The sequence below is a fragment of the Balaenoptera borealis genome, assembly GCF_965194805.1.
Source record: "Balaenoptera borealis genome assembly, chromosome: 15".
Classification (NCBI taxonomy): Eukaryota; Metazoa; Chordata; class Mammalia; order Artiodactyla; family Balaenopteridae; genus Balaenoptera; species Balaenoptera borealis.
The window spans coordinates 53,770,168-53,790,103 of NC_138871.1; the positions used below are offsets into that span (position 1 = coordinate 53,770,168).

A 19,936-nucleotide genomic window follows, 5' to 3' on the forward strand; every position below is an offset into this window, starting at 1 on the left:
GGGGGACATTTGAACTCCTCCAGAGTATTTTATGTAACAATGCATCTCTAAACCAAATGGCATTAGCGGCTAATCCCTTTTTGCCATGTCATATGGCAACAACGCCTCCCTGCTTTTCTCACACACAGGGCATTACTGATGGAAAGAAAGAGGTAAGTCTCAGGGTTTGCTTGCAGATAAGCCTGACTTGGAGTTGGGGATCCTTATCTTCAGCTCTCACATGCCTTTTTAGTCCAGAAACTGAGCAATACTTTTCATAAGAATAGCTGCCCACCCTCTGCGTGTGGGAATCCAGTGGTTCCAGCAAGATGGAAAGAGAATTCCAGACCTCAAAGATTTATGTCTGCAGAGGGTGTCTGTGGTTGGGAGGGGACCTGGTTTGTGCCCCTGGCAGAGCCATAGTCATCCCTGGAAGGGATACAGGAAAGTCTGAGTCAGCACAGAAGGGATGAACCCGAGGCAGGGCGACGGGCCTGGGCCGGGGCAGGGTTTGGGAAGATTTTAAGAGCCGGCATCTCCACTGGCCTGGGCCAAGCTGCCTGCTTGGTAGGATGGAACGTGGGACAGGCAGGCTTCTGTTGATTTTTCACAAGTTTCCTGTCCGCCATCCAAGGCCCTCTAAACACAGCCTCCACCTCTATGTTCCACTTTACCTTCACCAGGCCCCTATGCAAACTCTACTCAGAGCATCCTTCACATTTCTCCTGCCAGGAACATCCTCAGCCTTTACCTGGGTGCACTGTCCTTCCTCTGGTCAGTTTGAGTCCTAGTTCTTGCAGGGGGCCTTCCCTGACCACTCCCCAGCCCAGAGAGGATGCTCTCTCCTCTGTTTTAAAATCGACAGGGTCCCTTAGTCTGCACTTACCACATCCCGCCTTGTCCCATTACCCAAGTTTTTATGAGACTATGTTCTTTCTTTTTTAGGATGATCAGGGTGCCTCCCCTCTGACCCATCTCCTCCTATCCTGTCCTTAGCTCACTCTGCTCCAGCCATGCTGGCTTCCTTAATGTTCTTCAGAAATGCCAGGCACACTCCTGCCCCAGGGCCTTTGCACTGGCTGCTCCCTCTGTTTAGAATACTCGTCCCCTAGGTAAATGGCTCACACTTTAATGGCCCTGCTCAAATGTTACTGTAATTTATCAGAAAGGCTTCTGTGAACACCCCAGATTACAACAAATGAACAAATGCCCTTTCCCAGAACTCCACTTTCATCTTCCCTTGCTTTTGTCCCTTGTTTTGTCTTATCACCACCTGACATCATGGACTTTTTAATCTGTTTATTGCCCTTTTCCCCCTACTTGAATATGTTCTATGAGAGCACAGATTTCCAGCTGTTTTGTTCACTGCTGGATCGCCAACACTTAGAACAGTGCCTTGTATGTAGTAGACACATGAGAAATGGGTGTTGAATGAATATCTCTATATTATTATAGCCCTTTTGCTTAGCATAGTGTTGGGCTATATGTCCTGTGTGTATTTGTCATATACATATGGTATATATCATATACAGACATACCATATATATGTAATTTACATTTACCATTTACCGTTTATATATATATGAGCATAAACGCTCAACAGATACTTGTTATAAATGACAATATTATTCTGTCCTTGGGTTCAGACCCCTATTGGTCTATTCATTTCATGTGCTCCTTCCTCAAGGCTGGGAGGGCACGCCTTGGTCTGAAGAAGGGAGGTACTGCGGGAGGGGAGTGAAGCAGGCAGGGACTAGGAAGGACCAGGCGTCCTGTTATCACACTGTCTCCAACATTACAATCTTGCAGCCAGGTTGGGCTCGTGCTCACAAGAAAACAGGAGAGTCACGCATTCGACACTTGGTTCAAGGATGAATTCCTGGCTGGCAGCCCTGAGAGGTCAACGGGGAACTTTTCAGGTTAGTCTGCATCTTTCTGAAGGGAGCCTCAGTGAGAGGCATGGACCAGTTGTACCAAGCCCTGGTACTTGGTACCTCTGTGCTTCCTGCTACCCAGGAGATCTGGACCTCGCTCGTTCTCTGTGAGAAAGGAGCTCAGGTCCTTAGGGCCACAGGGAAGTCCCCGGGCTTTCAGCTCGCTTCAATTCTGATGTTTCTACAGAAGTACCAAACAAGCCCTCAAGTGTGGTCTCGTGACCTGAGGTGTGGGCAGGCCTGCTGGTGGGCGGGGACCTGGAAGGCTGGCTGATGGAGGCTGTGAGCACTCTCTGCTCGTGAGCCCTGAGATCAGCGGTCAACCTGGATTTCCCCATCTCTGAACGTGGAAGTTGGATAGAAGACCTCTGACGTCACTCTTTTTATGTACATTAACTGAGGGTACTTCTCTGCCTGGCACTGGGCTCCTCTAGGGTAAGCAGAAATGAACAAGTCATAGTCCTGGCTGTCAAGGAACAGCCTGGAGGGATCCTCTCCAGCCATAAAATCTGAGGATCCATCTATAAAGGGCCCTTCTAGGCTGCCTCAGGGAGTCTGAACTCCTCGGTCAGCTCTCCCAGCTCCTTGAAGTCAAGACCCAGGCTATTCTCCATCTGCCGGATTCATCTGTGAGCACCAGCCTCTTCCAGCCTCCCTGCTGGGGCTCATGCTATTTCCTAGCCCCACCCAACATTCCTAATGAAGCAGCAGCTCATCCAAAGGACCAGTCTCCCCACCTCCTTCACAGTATCTGCACTTCCTCTTTTTCCAAACTCCTCCATCATTTACTGCCTGGCCCATCCCACTTAACACATCATTACTTATTGGCATATGTGTCTCTACTTATCTTGTATGTTTCAGCCTTGTTTCCTGGATATGGCTTATACTCTTTGACTTCCCACAGCAAGTAATGCGAAACCATGCACGTAAAAGAATTCAGAGCTTGTCTACAAGTTCCATCGAGGTTGTCTCTTTGCCAAGAAAGGGGTTCTAAGTTAGACAACCTTGTCTCAAGTCCACTCCTCTCAAAGGTGAGCTGTGTCACTTTGGGAAAGTTACTTAGTTTTTTCCAAGCCTCGGGTTCTTCATATATAAAAAGGAAATGGTAATAGCACCTTCTTCATAGAACTGTGTGAGGATTAAATGACCAGTGCCTGACAACAGTGAAAGCTCAATATCAGCTGCCCTTATGACTGTGGTAGGTGGTCTCCAAAGATGGCCCATCAGTCCCCCCTTTCCCTGATGAGCATATGCTCCTCCCATCAAAAGGTAGAGTCTGCTTCCCTCTGCTTGAGCCTGGGCTGGCCTTGTGGCTTGCTGTGGCCAACTGAATGCACAGAAGTGATGGCAACTATGCCAGTTCTGGGTCTAACTTTTAAGAGGTCTGGTCGCCTCTGCTTTTGTGCTCTTGGGGGCAGCCAACTACCATGCTGGAAAGCAGCTTGGGCTCAGCCAGCCACCAAAGGATAAGACCTCATGTGGAGAGCACCAAATATGTGGGTGAAGGCACCTGGCACCTTCCAGCCCAGCCCAGCCCAGCCCAGCCCAGCCCAGCCCCGCCCCACCCAGCCACCAAGTGAATGCAGCCAAGCGCGGGACACGGGCTGATGACACATGGAGCAAAAAAACCACCCAGCCCAGTTTCCTGAGTTCCTGGTCCACAGAACAAGGAGACATAATTTATTGTTGTTTTAAGCCACTAAGTTTTGAGGTGGTTTGTTGCACAGCCATAGATAACTGAATCAATCAATATAACCATTGTAATTCTTATGATTAGGTAGACTGAAATCAATCAGTAAGTTCACACTGAGGGGCTACTAAGTGCAAACAAGCATTTTTATCCATTATGATCCTAAGAGCCAAAGCAGAGGAAAAAGAAAAAAAGTGTGACTACTATCTAACTCCTTGCCTCAAGGTTTTTATAGTCTAGTGTGATGGGAAATACCATCACAGACATAATTACCATATAAAGAAGCAGAGGGGACATAGTACTGTAGAGTAACAGTCTTAGGGAGATAAAAGGAAGAAGAAATTAGACTTGTTTAGAAGGAAGTGGGGGGGGGTCACAGATCACGAAGCTATTTGCAAAGAAAGAGACTTGAAGACCAATAAGAGAAGAAATATTTTTTTTAAAGAGACAGAGCTTTAAAAATGACTCTAAGAGCTCTGGTCCTCTCATGCAACCTTTCTCAGTATGGGCCGCAGGATAATCTTAGCTGGGGGTCACAGGGCCTGTACAAGAGACTCAATTCCACCCCATATCTCTGTGAGAATTTCAAGAACACCCCACCTGTTTTCTTACCCATTAAAGGAGGTGACAGTCCCCTAAGTCCTACCTCAGGATCATGGAGAATTGAGCGCTTTGAAATTTGGAACATATTTTACAAGCAACATCAAGGTATAAATACTGAGGTTCTGAACTCTCAAACACCACAATCTATGGTGACCCCAGATACCCTCTATTTCTGAGCAAAATCTCCAAAAGCCCAGTGTTGTTTGTCATTTCCAGCATGGTCTGGGCTAAGTCCTCACCTGCTGATGGTGGGCTGGGCCACTGCTCAGACTTGGTGCCTGTTCCAGGTTCATTAACACCAGATTTCAAGGAGCCTTGGCCAAACGCCTGCTAAGCCTATGACTTTCTCGAAACCGAGACATAGGTTTTCAGGCAGGTGAAGTATCAAGCTCAAGGCTGCCTACACACTGGTAGCCCCTCATCAGAAATGCCCTCTTTCCCCTCTGAGCCATCAGTGCAAACCCTGCAATCCCCCAGGCCCAGTGGAGCCCCACCACCCCGCCCAGCGGGCCCTGACTCTCCAGCCCTCTTGGTACCCCAACAATGTCCTGGCACCTGATTCTGGCAAATCCTGCGCTTCCCACTCCACTCCTAATATACTCTTCTTAAGAATAAGGCTCATAGCATATGAATCTTTTGCAAATCCCAGCAGGCCTAGGACACTGCCTAGGGCAGTCACTTGGTGATTAATTTTAAAGCCAGCTGTCTCCAAAAGTAGGTAACGATGCCACTATCAGGCAGTGTTTCTCAAAGTGCTGCCAGCACCCACCTTGCATTAAAAAATGCTAATCAGGGTCCTACTGAATCTGAATCTCCAGGGGTGGGACCTACCATTTGCCATTTAACCAGCTCCTTGGGAGACGCAATGCACACTAGTACTGAGAACCCTGCCATAAGGGTGATGCACTCATTCACTCAGACAGCAAGATCCATGTCTGACAGCGATCATAACACAGAACGTGGGGTTCTGTTGTGGAGACCAAGGAGATCTCCCACTTGGGGGGGACTTCCCAGTATCCTGCCTAGTGAAAGAGATGGGGAGCAATGGCTCCCTGACCTCTCTCTTGTCCCCAAATGCCCACGTGGTGACATGTTGTCATTCCTGTTGCTGAAAATGATCTAAGTCCATAATTAATGTTTGGTTCACCTTTTCTCCTCTCTAATCCTCCCAGAAACGGCTGATCTTTGTAAATACATGTTGACCTCTCGCCATCGCATCATGAGTGGAGACCATCCGATCCATGCTTCTACACCCTTCGTGCTGTCTGCGCACAAGAATGGACCTTTCTCTTCCAGCTGGATGGCTCCAGTTCTATAAATGAAACCGTGACCTTTAGCAGCAGCACTGATGATAAATGCTTCATTTTCCATACTTTCCTGTTTCCAGTACATGACGAATTCTTGGCAAAGAGTTCCTTTCTCACTGATGAAAACACTGGCAGACCGCAGATGTGGAAGCCTGAGCTGGGAAACCTGAAATTTCATTAATATCCCGAAAAGCACACACCTCAGGAGAGAAACTTTACCCATGACTGGTGAGAGTAATGAGGAGACTACGGAGAGGATTAAGACGCTTCATCCCTTTCTCTCAGCCTCCGGATTAGGAGCTTCTAGGGTTACAGGGCTTTTCCTAAATCACCCCTTGCTTAGCCAGCCCGCCTCCAAGCATCAAGGCCTATCACTCCCTGAGCATTTTTCAGCCGAGCCCATAAAATCTCCCAAGTCATCCTGGAACTTTCTGGGATAACTAGGATGTAAGACAAATACACAGTATTTTAACCTTTCACAAATCCTACTGCTGGCCGCAAGCAGAGGGGAAGGTTCCGGAAGGCTGGGGGTGAGGAGGCAGCCTGACCATAATGACGGCAAGTCCTGCCGACACACTCACGCCCACTTTAAAAGACGGATGGTAGCTTCCTCAGCAGAAGCCAGGGGCTGGGGTTCCTTCCACAGGCGAAGGCTGCCCTCTCTCCCGCCACCCCACAACGAATGCTGCCAGGAGGAGGAGCACTGGAGCGGGCGGGGAAAGCCCTCAGATCCAGACCCAGCTCTTCATGAATCACAGGCCCCGAGCAAGTCCTTTCACTGATCTGTGCCTGTCTCCTCATCTAATCAAAGGAAAATATGCTAGCACCCTGTCCGTCTCATAGGTTCTGTGAAGATAAAGTGAGGCCATGATGACGTACAAAGGACTCCGGAAAGCAATTTAAGAGTTGCGTGCGTGCTACCTGCCAGGCACTCTGCTAAAGGCCATGCAAGTTATCACTGAATTCTCAGGGCAGCCCCTCTGAGGGCAGCGCTGCTACAGTCATCCCTCGGTATCCAAAGGGGACTGGCTCCAGGGCCCCCGTGGACACCAAAATCTGTGGATGCTCAAGTCCCTTATATAAAATGGTGAAGTATTTGCACATGAACTACACACATCCTCCTGCATACTTTAAATCATCTCTAGATTACTTATGATACCTAATACAATGTAAATACTATGGAAATAGTTGCTGGCGTAGCAAATTCAAGTTTTGCTTTTTGGAACTTTTTTCCGAATATTTTCCATCCGTGGTTGCCTGAATCCATGGATGTGGAACCCAAGGATGCAGAGGACCAACTGTACTTCCACTTTGTGGAGGAGGAAACCAAGATTCATGAGCAGTCTTAATATCTGCTGTAAGTTTTCTAAAAACCAGACAAAGTAATAGGTCTCTGAAAACTAAACGCCTGTTCAAAGTGAGATTCCCTGTCTCTAAGGGGCTGACAGATGAGTGTGTCTAAGGTGAGAAGCAGTTAAAAAAAAAAAAAAAAAAAAAAGGTTTGGATTCTCTCCCATCCTAATTGCAATCAATCAGTAGGAGCTGTGAGGATCATTGTGGCTAGAATAGAATAGAATCCTATTCAGGATTCTACAGCCATATGCTGAAAGAGGGAGAATGATGGATTAGCTGCAAGACAGTCACTGTTAAATCAGCTGATTTTAATTCCCCAAACGATTCCTGCTGGGTATAATCACACTAGTTCTCACTACCGTACCCGCCACAGGATGCTTTTACTGAGCACTTACTCTCCATAAGTAAGTGGGCTTCTCCTATACATGCCTACACATGCACGCACGCACGCACGCACACACACAGGAAGGGCACAGACAGGTAGAAAAGTTTGTGTCGGCCTTTGGATGTTTATAGTTGGCTTGGGGAGATAAGTCGTTGGTGCATACAAATCTAACAGCCAGTCATGCTGTATATTCTGGGTGCCAAGTGAGAAAAGTCATTAGTAAACACTAAAGGGGTTCGAACGAACTGAAGGAGTCACAGAAGAGGGGGGATGTGAGAGTAGCAGCGGGAGACGTGGATAATCAGAGAAGCGGGGCTGCGTCATCCCAGGCAAGGGGAACAGGCAGGAAGGCAGGGATCTGCCTGGCAGTATCCAGAAAGGGGGCAGTGAAATTGAAGAGGGCAGGTGGAGGTCGGACAAATGACATTTTATTTTACAGGCCGTGGGCGGTGTCCAAAGTCTCAGAAGAGGGTGGCAAAAGTGGGCAAGCTCTTTTGCTGTATTTGTAAAACTCCTTCGAGGAGCGGTTCATTTCAAATAAAACTCAAACAGTTATCCCACTATAATCTGTTGCTCCTGTTACTACCCAAAATAGTATTTAAGGGAAGCCCATTTAAATATTTATCCTTACACACATGGAGCTGGCTACATCACTCACAAGAAAGCTGTATAAAACTAGGAGGCCCTACAGCAGTGGTTCCCAACCTTTTTGGCACCAGGGACCGGTTTCGCGGAAGACAATTTTTCCACGGACCAACGGGGGTGGGGCAAGGGTTCAGGCGGTAATGGGAGCGATGGGGAGCAGCAGATGAAGCTTTGTTTACTCTCCCGCCGCTCACCTCCTGCTGTGCGGACCAGTTCCTAAGGGTCCAGTCCCTGGACCGGGGGTTGGGGACCCAGCCCTACAGGTAATGAATGCTAGGGCAAGTGCAAGATACACACCCCAGAGAAGTTCCCACCTAGCGGAAAAGGAAACACAGAATGAAAACTACTACTCTTAGGGTAAAGAAACGTACTTATTCTATGGATGACAAAGATACCAAGGATCCTAGGGTTTGTGGGGGGGGCGGGTCAGGAAGAGAGGGACTGTCCCACATCATGCGGGACCAGGAGAAACAAGTGGTGGATTGGAGGGGGAAAAGGGCAAATTCATTTAAGTGGGTAATCCCTTTTTGCTGGGACATAGTTACAGTTTGCTATAGGAAAGCATTACTATAGCAGCAACTCTAGGAGACATTCATTCCGGCAATCCTAAAGGCAGCAGCTTTATATCTTCTACATCCCTCAATCACCTCTGAAAGATGCAATCGCTTTTCAGAAGTAACACCGATGGAAGAGGACGGATAGCACTTCAGAACCTTCGGGGTGGGCGCATGGTTGGAAAAACCCACAGGTGATTTGGATAATTGCATCTTCTGCGCTTCTGGTCACCCCCACAGCCAAGTACCACCGCTCTGAGCGATTCTGGGTTGACATGGAAAGCTAAAGTCAGGCAACCAGGAAGGCCCTCCAGAAAGTCCTAGTGTGAATTTAAAGGATGCGGACATTGGACAAGGTGATTTATGGCTGGGGCACTGGTGTTTTCTCAGCAAGTCTTCTGTGTTTCTGACTGTATCCTTATCTGGAAGGTTCTGCAGTGCTGTATTCTCAGTGCAGGGGGGTGCCTAGAATTTTGTCCATGTTCTTAGACAATGGAGACAGAGATAATCATACATGTTCCACCCCCAGGATTCAAGGACCACAAACAGCTGTCAGCTCTATCACCCCACTCAGCCACCTAGCAGTTTTGCAAGTGAGGACTTTTCACCACTCCCTGTTGGGAGGTAGCTTAACTTTCTAATGGGTTTAGAGAGTCTTTTGGCCATGCTTTCTGGGTGTACTTTCTTCCTTACATCACAGCGAGGGCGTTGAGAAGAAAGCGTTTACTCAAATATGCAGCTTGGGAAGAGGGCTGTTATTCACAGAGCCTTCTGTTACATGGACCCCAGCAAATCCCCCTAAACCTCATTTCCTCCACTTATATTTTTAAAAAAGAGAGAGAGCGAGCTGGAGGAGTTTGATATTTTCTTACAGCTTCCTTTTTCCTGACTCTCTCTGTACAGGATGATGTAGTTGTTTACTTTAAGGCTCAGGAGTCAGCCAGCATTGTACGAAAAGCTTTCCCACCAAAAAAACCCCACAGTAAGACAAACTCCTTTCCATGATGTTTAAGCAATTAGTAACACATGAACGGACTTGCTCACCCTCTCACTCTGGGGTCTGCTCTTTCCTCCCGCTGCAGGGGCCACTCACCCTGGGATTGGGGGAAAGGGAAGACTTTCCATTTCACGGGGAGGTGAAGGGGGGTTGGTGTGTGGGGCTGTGTGTATGAAGGAGTGGGGCAGGGGATGAACAAAGGAGATCTTCCTTGGTCCCATCTCCAACGCTTCACTTCGTGAAATGAAATTCCAAACCTTGGTAGGCTTATCCATAAAATGGGGGGATAATAAAACTGTAAGAGATGTGGTAAGTCAATCACACCTGCAAAGTGGGTAGCATGTCATGTGAGGCGGCACAGAATAGGGAGCGCTAGGAGAACAGAGTGGACACTGCCTGGGTTCAGATCCCAGTTCTACTACTTATTAGCTGTGTGACTGTGACAAGGCATTCTACCTCCCTGTGCCTCAGGATACGCCTACCTCGTAAGGCCCTTGCAAGGATGATATCATCAATATGTGTCAAGAGCTTTGCAAACGGTCCATTGTAAATGCTGTAAAAATGTCAGCTGCTATTATTTTGGGCTTATAGAAAACATTCTATGAATGTTTGCTGCTGGTGATGGCAGCAAGGAAAGCTATTTTCAACCTGTGGGAGGGGGGAGGGGGGAGGGAGGCACAGGAAGGGGCATGTCCCCCACAGAGGATATGTCAGGATCTGGAGAGAACATGTATGCATATGGCTTAAAAGCGGTTAATTTATAACATAATTTTGTAGATGGAAAATGAAAAGATGTCTATGGTTTTCATAATAAAAGTCACCAAAAAAAATGTTTGACGACATCTTCTTGGCTATAAGACAGGATTTTAAAATGTTGAGAAACACTGAAGTAGTGGAGAGTAGGAAAGATTTCTTCCCTAGTCAGAGCTGCGTGCTGAAAGGGTGAGGCTGAGTGGGGTTACTCCTTAAGAATTCGCAACCTGTGAACGGGAGGACCCAGGCTGGGCAGAAGATGGGCCAGCGCCTCTGTGGATAACCCCTAGACTTCAGCTCCCTCTTGGCCTTGGTCTTGGCAAGGGGATGGGTCCTATGCTTTATCCTTCCAGCTAAACAGACCATGGGACCAGTGGCCACACTTCCTGTCCTTGAGACAGACCTCACTGCCAAAGACAACAGGAAAATCAAGACTTTAGTGGCAAAATAATGATATGCAGACATTGTCCTCAAGCTCAGTTTTTACTACAGTGAGAATTTTGGGGTTTTTTTTGATGGGATATCATCACTTAAAATGCTAATGTCTATGGCAGTTAGGATACTTTCATGATCTTGTTCTCCTCTCCCCCTTTTCATTACATAATATACCTACAGAAGAATATGTAAGATATATATTTTAAAGAATAATCAAAACAAACTTCCTTTTAGCCATATGCATCTTGACAAAAAAGAGATGGCTGCTGGTCCTCAAAAGCTTCTTTAACCTCCTCTGATTGCATCCTGTCCCCCACTCCCCGCCCAGAGGTAGGGGTAACCACCAAGGTAATCACTGCCTTGTTTTTCTTTATAGTTTCATCACCTACATGTTTATCTCTAAACAATATATTGTTTAGCATTTCCTGTTTGGGGACTCTATGTAAATGCAGTTATGCTGCACAGCTCTTTCTTGGACTGACTTGCACTTTTGGTCTGTGTTTCCTCCTTTTTAATCACCAGCTCTTCTGGATGAGGTCTCAGTTCTTAAGGGTCTCACTCTTTCTCTTTTAAAAGTGCCCTTAAAAAACATCCTTGAAACATTCTCCCTAAAATACCATGACACAACAACTGAACTGGGTCATTCTTTTCCCTTGGATGTGAACTGTCTGCCACATTTCGGTAAGCTGTGGCCAGTTCCTCAACTTTTGGATGAAAATATTTCCTTACATCAAAGTGACATTTTTGGTAGATTTAAAGATCGAAGAAATGCATTCAAACCTTCCAAATGATCACCATCTTCCAAAAGGAGACATTTTCCCACAAGCACCATATTCCTAATATTTTTTGCACAGTCTTCTATGTTTCTCTCCAGTTTTGTCCAACAGCTCACACTCCTATTCTTGTCCTTCCTTACCTATGAAATCTAAATGTCCCTTTTTATGGAATTAGGATTTTAAATTTCACATCACTACCATAACCTTTGAACAACTTGTATAGATTTTCACAAAGCCCTCTAACTTTGTATTTTTCCCTCCCACAAAAATACCTATTTGGATCAAGTGGAATTTTTACTCTCATAGTCCTGCAAACTGTTAGTACGATTTCCTAAAGAGGAGGAAGGAGCATCTGAATGTCTGCATTTTGTGCTGAACTTAGTGTCTTCAAGATCCAGGAATTAACAAGTAGCTCAAAGAGCTAAATAGAATCTGCCTTTCAGGAGATGTAGATGCAAGGTTTTTCAGCTGGAAGCAGCCATATATCATTTTAAGTTTTTGGAAGGACCTGGTTTGTTCCTGCCTGTGGCATCCGCAAGATACTGACTTCCTGTGTTTACCCAGTGCCTAGGACACTGGGCTCTCTTTAGTTCCCATGGCGATGGGCTGATTCCCCCTCCCCCCCACATAGGCTGCTGTGGTTTAAAGCTGCAGAGATCAGCACTGGGTGGGCAGCTGGATGGGAGGAACTGAACTACATCAACACGCAGAGCTGTCTCAGTCAGGGTTTGTCACACAATGTCACACAGTGACGGGACCGCACTGTGCCAATCCCATAGATTCTAATGGGCTCTCACCACTGTACTCCCCTAGGATAGATGGGACCCAGGGTTCTTACTCCTGTGACAATGTTCTTTGTATGTGAGAGGAGAGTGCCCCTCCCAGCTGTAGGAGTATGCTTACTCCTCCCGCCCACCCACAGTGCTTCTTCCTCTAACTTTCTAAGCTAATTTCTGCGCCACTCGTTTTTACACAGAATCATATTTCATTTTCTGGCTCAACTGTGCTAGTCTTACCTCCCTAGATAAACTAGAAGTTCTTGGGATAAAGGCTGTGTCTTTTTCCATCCCTGCCACGAAGCTGAAGACATACCAGGTTCTGGGAAAATACTGGTTGTTGACTGTTTACTAAAGCAGAGCACTTCCTCCCTGATAGATGGGATGTGTTCCCTGTGTCTTTCTCTCCCTGTACTGCTCCTCTCCTGCTGCTGTTTTTAACACTTCAGGTTTGTTACTCTGCCTAATACATCTACCCCTCAGCCACCCCACCTGGCAATCCAAATGGGTCTTGCCAACCCAAAGTGGTGAATTCTTTTATGAACATTTTATAAAAGGAGTTGGCTTTTGCAAGGTGAACCACCACACCTACATTTATAATTATTATTTTTGAAAGCCAGATTTTATTTTCAAGTTTTCTTCTAGTGGACCTACTTGTACTTCTTTGTTACATTCCCTTTCAATTTATATACATCAAGAAATACTTCCCACATCTCTAATCAACTCCCCGCAAAGAACAAAACTCTGGGTGAATTAGACTATGGAAGTATTTCAACATGGATGGCAACGTGTTTCATTTGGTTGCATTTGTGTGGTTTTAGTGTTAACACTGGTGCACCTAGAAAACGTTCATAAATTAGGGCTTGATAAAGGAGGTTGAATTTAAGTTATTAGCTGAAAACAAAACTGGCATGGGTTGGATAAATGGTGGAAGAAACATCGAGAACAAAGACATCAGCTTCTCCAACCACTCCCATCCTCAGACCCTTACTGGACTGCACCTTTTGGAGGATGAGGTAAGGCCACAGTCCCCATCACCACCCATGTCATTCACTATCAGTCGGTCAGGTTCAAACCAAGCTGTAGAGCCAGGAGGCTTCAGCTCTAAGAGGCAGGGCCAGGTAATGAGCTTAGTTCCCTAGCAACCTGCACACAAGTGTTCCAGACAAAATGGATTACATACTGCTGCTGAATTCCAAGTGAATATCCTATTGACCCAACAAAGGAGTTAACTTGTACCTCTTACCACACTACAGGGGTCAACTAAGAGAATTCTTTTTGTCTGTGATCCCTCCTGGCATTCTCCCTGGAATGTCATGGTAAAATAAAATGCTCTGATGGGGTCAAAAGTGGATGGTTCAACTTCCCATTGCCTCTGGAAAAAAACGTCCTCATAACAGGAAGAAGAGCGTCTGTTTCTCCTTCTATTGCTTTCCTAATACAATCTGGATTGCCTAAAATAATATCCCCAAAGGGTTATTCCAGGGACCCTGGGTAACAGGCGTAAATATCTGGTCACCCCACTATAAATTAACCAACTGCCATTTTATTGTTTTATTTACACCTTGGTCTCTTGAGATTTTGATTTGTGTTCATTAATCCTCAGAAGCCTAATCTCCCCTGGGCACTCAGACAAAATGAAGTTTCTGGAAGCCAACTACCTGGGTTTGAATCCAGGATCTGCCACTTCCAGCTGTGTGACCTCTCTTTGGGATAATAGTCCTACTAGAAGGTTGATGTGAAGATTAAATGAGTTAATACATGTAAAATGCTTGACATTAAACCTGGCATTTAATACGTACTGTATACATTTTTGTTCTGGTTGTTATTATTGAGCCAAGGATGACCCTGAAATGGTAGCTGATGAGTAGCCCACCTGGATGACCCATGTCTCTCTCATTTCTTGGCTTAGGACAGCAGCCTCCAAAGACAAACCACCAAGGGGGCAGTTCTAAGATGTTCTTTACTGGAACCAGAAACCTTTTCTTCTCACGATGGGGAGTCAGTCCTAAATATGACCAACCCCCCCACCAGTGAAAACAAGGAGACAAAGGGTCCAGCAAGAATTCACCGGAATCTTGTGGATGAAAAAAATCATTCAGAGGAACCATGCAGAAGCCAATGTCACGGTGACCCACTTGTACTGGCCCCAGTTCAATCTATGGGTCAGGCAGTCAGAAGGACAAGCTACCTGACTCCTAGGGACACAAAATCAAAGTCATGTTCTTCACATTAACTACTCCCACTTCTAAATTCACTAGATTTTATAATTAAGATTTAAGAATCGATTTTGTAATTAAGAAACAAAAATGATATAATAAGGCATTCATCCTCTGGTTGGGCATAGATTTCTTCCAGGAGAAGAGATGGCTCTTGGTAATCTTTTGCTTGATGCCCTCCTGATATACTTGTGAGATGACTAGACAGGTTAAGAGGTTGGGCCATAGCTGTAGTTAAGGACATCTGGGCTCAGGTTAGGGGTTAGGTAATATATATTTTCACTTTATGAAGCTAGTGTACCTGGGGGTTCAAACCTACCAACAATGGTTTCTCAATTTTGTTTCATGAATGTTTGGCCAGCTGGTCAGAAAAGGTCATCCCTATAGGCTAACAGAAACATGGCAAAGCTCTCAGTCCAGCTTGTGGGCAGGGGTGGAGTATTTATATAAAGCATACTGAAACTGTTAACTGGATAAGACAGAAGCTAAAATTTATTGTGCCTGCTGTGTGCTAGAAACTGTGCTGTGCTTTAGTAAGACAACTATAATACCTCCCGGTAGGCCTCCTGATGCATGACCATCAGTCGTTCAAAGTGTGTTTGAATTTGGAACCGTAATGTAGAATGACAGTCTTGTGAACATAAAGGCATTGCTTGAGGTGGGATCATTTTCTGAATTGAGCTTTGAAAAATGAACACTAAACAGAAGCACCTTCCATGTGATCTTATCACTGTTCTTTTCTCACTCATGCATCAGCAACAAGTCAGTCTGTAATGGTCCCACGTATAGTTCCCAATGCTGCATTTTCACAGATATTTAGAATCAGATTTAGGAATCTTATAGATCATGTCGTCTAACTCCCCTCTCTGTGCCCTCCCTCATCTTTTATTATGAGTGAGGAAATCAACGCACAGAGAAATGTCTCAGCCAAGCATCTGTGGCAGAAGCCAGAGCTAGAAGCAGAGTTTCTTGCATCACAGTGCCCTCTTTCCTGGATCCCGTGTTCCCTACCAATGAAGAGGGCACACATGAACACAAGTAGCCAAATGGGACATACCCGCCCCTTGGCAAAATCTTCAAAGCCAAAGAACCAAGGGCCAGCAGAGTTATCAGAAGTATCTGAGACCATTGGAAGAAAAAGTTCAGGTTATATGAGGAAAGCCCATTGCTTAAGCTGAATAATCTCAACAGCCTGGGTAGAAGCTTCTCTACAAAATGCCCCACGTAGAAAACAACACCAGTCCACTATCAAATTCAACTAGGATCTAAAAATAGACACAATAAAAAACAAGGTAAATCCTGAAATCGAACAGATGGCACTGGGGGGAGATGGGAGGTCTGATGTTAACCAATGAGGAAACTGGCTTTGTTCCAAGAACAGGTTAGATAACTTGGACCTCTGGTTTTAGATTTCAAGCTGAAACTTTTAATTTAAATTCGATCATTATGTACCAATTGACTGTGGGCAAATGACACCGTAGAAGTGTGCAGGTCACTTAACCCAACTGGCCGCAACCGCAGTTCTTGTTTCTAATCAGCTCGGGGTTGTACGATTGATATTTTCCAGAGGATTAAATGCAGTGCTCTACTTCCTTCTCGGGCAGGCCCGCCTTCCCAGATGCAGAGGGGAAACAGAACGGTCTACAGCAATTCTTCCTTCAGAAATTCTTCCCCCACCACCTCCAGACTTGCAGGCCGTTGAAATACCCTCCACACAGATAGCTAGGCTTTTTATTTTCCCCTTTAATCCAAACCACACAGAGCTGCCACACTATGCTTCCTAAGTCATCACTTCCTGTAACACCTTCAAGGAATCTGTTACTTCCAGGATAAGTCCAAACTCCTTGTCTGAAATTTTAAGAACTCCACGGCTTAGCCAGACTCTCCTTACAAAGTGGTCTTTCTCATGCCTTCCCAATGTAAGCCTGCTTTTCTGGTACATGTCATTACTCCCCCTAAATTTGGGGTCAAACTCCTCCCTCCCTCAGACTTGCTGTGCCCTGCTCCTCCCCATCTCCTGCAGTGACATCATCCCCCCAAACTCCCCCACCCAGTACACATTCCTCATTCACAGTGGTCCTTCTCTCCCATAGGAGGCGAGGGTGGGGATGGTTGATCTGAATCCCACCACTAAACTATCTGTGTGACCCTGGCCAAGTTGTAAAGCCTCCCCTAGTCTCAGCTTCTTCCTCTGCCCAGAGAAAGGACAATACCTATACACCATGGGATTTGGGTAAGATTAAAGAAATTGGTCCTTGCACCAGGCTTGCCACTTAACAGGTGCTCCATAAGTCTTTCCTTCCTCTTTATCACATACCACCTTTATTCTAAGTTACTGTTTTATGTATGTTATATCATCTGTTCTTGCACATAAGAGTCCCAGTTCTGACTATCTCCCAGTGGCACCTAATAAGGTTCTGGTACAGAGCAGATTCTCACGATCAAATTGCTTGTCATCAGAGTAATGTTATAACCCAGCTATATTCTCTCTACCTTACTCTCTCTATGGTGGAAAACCTTCCTCAGCGAGCGGAAGTGGTTTCTATTAATGAGCCAACCGAACTAGAGACAGCACTCACAGAGAATAGGAGAAATGTTAAGTTTTGAATCTGCTTCCAAAATTCTATCTCTACCTAAGTCTCAGGAATGTGCCCATTTTAATAATGGAAGGACATTTATAATGGAAACCTTCAAGAAATGACATCTGCGTATATATATCCGATTATACATAGGTAGGTTAAAACCATCAAGACTTACTCCAAACTGTCAGCGGAAGTTGCAGTGGCTTTAAACTTTTTTTTCCCAAAGTAAAATCCTTTCTTCAAATGACGTCTTACTTGGAATACTAACACGAGAAGCAGCTGAAGGTGGGGACTGCTCTGGGTGGCTAGAAAGAAGAGTGCGGAAGTCCTCTCTTCATAGCACACACAGGGTCTGTTTGCCCAGATGTGTGTGTGTGTGTGTACATGTGCACACACACACAGCAACTCCTGAGGCATCTCCACAAAACCTAATTCAGAAACCACAGCTTAGCAGAATAAGCAAATCGTTTAGGAGGACAGGTAAATATACTCCACACTGGTGAAAAAACATCTACTAAACAAACATATATACATGTACATGATGTCAAAGGAATTTAACTCTTGTTCTACAAGATGCCAATGTCAGAATATTTACAAGCTGTACTCAAGTTTATGTTACAGAAAGAGAGAAACAAAAACAGAAAGAGGCTATTCTGCTGCATAGAGGCAAATGGTATCTCTGCGCAACACTGGGCAGTGCTTTCTGGTTCACTTACTGCTAACATCAGCTCCATGGGAAGCCAAGCATTTACTGGAGACCCGCAACCCTCAAACTCAGGATTTCTCTACAGGAGGCCCTCGGATACTGTGAACCTTAGAAATCATTTGGTTAAAGAACACTTAGTGACAACAGAAATAGCTACAATATATCTTTGGTGAAACAGTTGAAAGTATGATATCAATTTTTAAAATATATATGTATAAACAGATACATATTTTTAAACTGGAAATATACACATCAAAATGTTAGTAGTAGTCATTAGAATAATTCTTTTTGTCCTTTTCTGAATTTTCCAAATTTTCTACAATTAACAAATATTCTTTGTGATTAAAAAAATATTATTATTTTTTAAAGGCCAAGGCCAACAGTTTCTGAAGGCAAACAAAGCAATGAGTTCACCATTAAATTGCTGTCAGGTAGCATGGCGTCCCATGATGCCCATGGCACAGTACACTGGGTACATAGTAGATGGTCAATAAACAGTGGCTGAATGGACAGGTGTGAGGGCCTCGTCCTGCTCCAGCCCATTTTGGATATAATCCCTATGCCCATGCCCCCTTTCTCCTCTCTCCTCTCTTGCACTTTCAGAAAACAGAAAAGTTTCCAGAAACAGGCTGAAAGATCTTGCTACTCTCACCACCTTAAGGGGCATTAATTTTTTAAAAATTCCAATCTCACTGAATCCAGGTAAAACAGAGCTGTCACTCAGACCCTTTCTCATGTGTGTGACAGCAAATGCGGACTGGGGAGAGAGGGGCTGGGGGTAAGAACATGTGAAGTAGAGAACTTGGACAAGAGGGAGGTGTTGGAGACAGAAGAGCACCCTGTGAACAACAAAGGCCTTCAGCACACCTTGCTTCCAAGCTGGGTTCCATTACAGACAAGCTGTAAGACCTCTCTGGGCCTCGGTTTTCTCATCCATAGAAGGGAGTGACCTTACTTGTCTCACAGAGACATCTTTAGGAACGTGTGGTAAGGCTGATCTAAATGAAATGAAGGCATTTGTAAAAGTAACTGTCCTATTCAAATGCAAGGTTTCCTTGGAGGCAAAGAAGTTTCCTGGGGCAGCAGCACCTTAGATTAAGAGCCAACACACACACACACACACACACACACACACACACACACACACACACACACACACACACACACACACACACACACCCCTCTCTGCCCCCCAGGGGGCACATGAGCAGTAATTAACTCTGTAACATTTCCTTTCATCATGCAGAATGCATCCTGTTATGCTTCTAGACCTGGTCCTCCACCTCTGTGAAGCCTTGCTTGCTTATGAAAACGGTGGTCTCCTCTCTCCAACTGGGTTGGGCACCCCTGGTAGGTCTGTGTGATCTCCTCTCTCCAACTGGGTTGGGCACCCCTGGTAGGTCTGCACATAGACACGCCCCTCCCCACCACACACACACTCATTCACATACTCTTTTTCTCTCTCTCCCTACCAACCCACCCCCCAGCTCAATCCCCACCAGCCCTCCACAGGCCTCAGCCCATCTTCCTCAAGTGAATAGTGATTATAACCACTACTTTGACAGAGGTCCTATCATAAAAGTCTTGTAAAGCCTCGCGGTGATTTGCACGCTGCAGGCCCTTGCTGAAGATGTCTTCTTGGCTGATTAAAAGCAGTGGCTCTGCTGACCGGCTTGCTCTAGGGCAGGATGGTCTTTGGAAGTAAGGAGATAGAGTCTGCTGGAGTCTCATCACTTTGACAATGGCTTCTGCCAACGGTAAGCCTGTATCCTCTACCATAGATCTCATTTCACTGAAATCTGTTAGAAAACTACGGAGGCTATCTCTTTTACTAGCAAGCATATCGATTCCCAGGTGGCTGCCTGACCCACATACCATCTCACGGTGTTGAACGTCTCAGTCTATGCTCGTGAGGCACTCGTCAAATCCAATCAAAGCCCCTCCAACCCCTCAGACACCATGCTGCCTCAGATGGTGTGCTCTAGTACAAAAGAGACCCATACTTCATTCTCAGATTTTTTAGATTTAATCTGACACAGTCACCTCTTTTTTTTTAAAAAAATCTACCAGTGCCCTAATATTTACTCTGTTTTTGCTTTCGTGTTTGCTGCTCTTCAGAATTGACAGTCACAAGAATGTCCAAGTTCCTTGAAACCACAGTTTTCCCTCTGCATAGTCAACACTCCTTTCCCAGCAGTTTTCACTCCCTGCTCACACAGCTTATTAAAACTCATTTGAAAAA

At 45.5% G+C, this 19,936-nt stretch overlaps 1 protein-coding gene across 3 annotated transcripts in view; it reads right to left on the reverse strand.

Moving 5' to 3' along the window:
* Positions 1–19,936, reverse strand: part of PRKCE (protein kinase C epsilon) — a 596,864-nt gene that overhangs the window by 222,990 nt on the left and 353,938 nt on the right. The gene's annotated exons all lie outside the window — the stretch shown is intronic.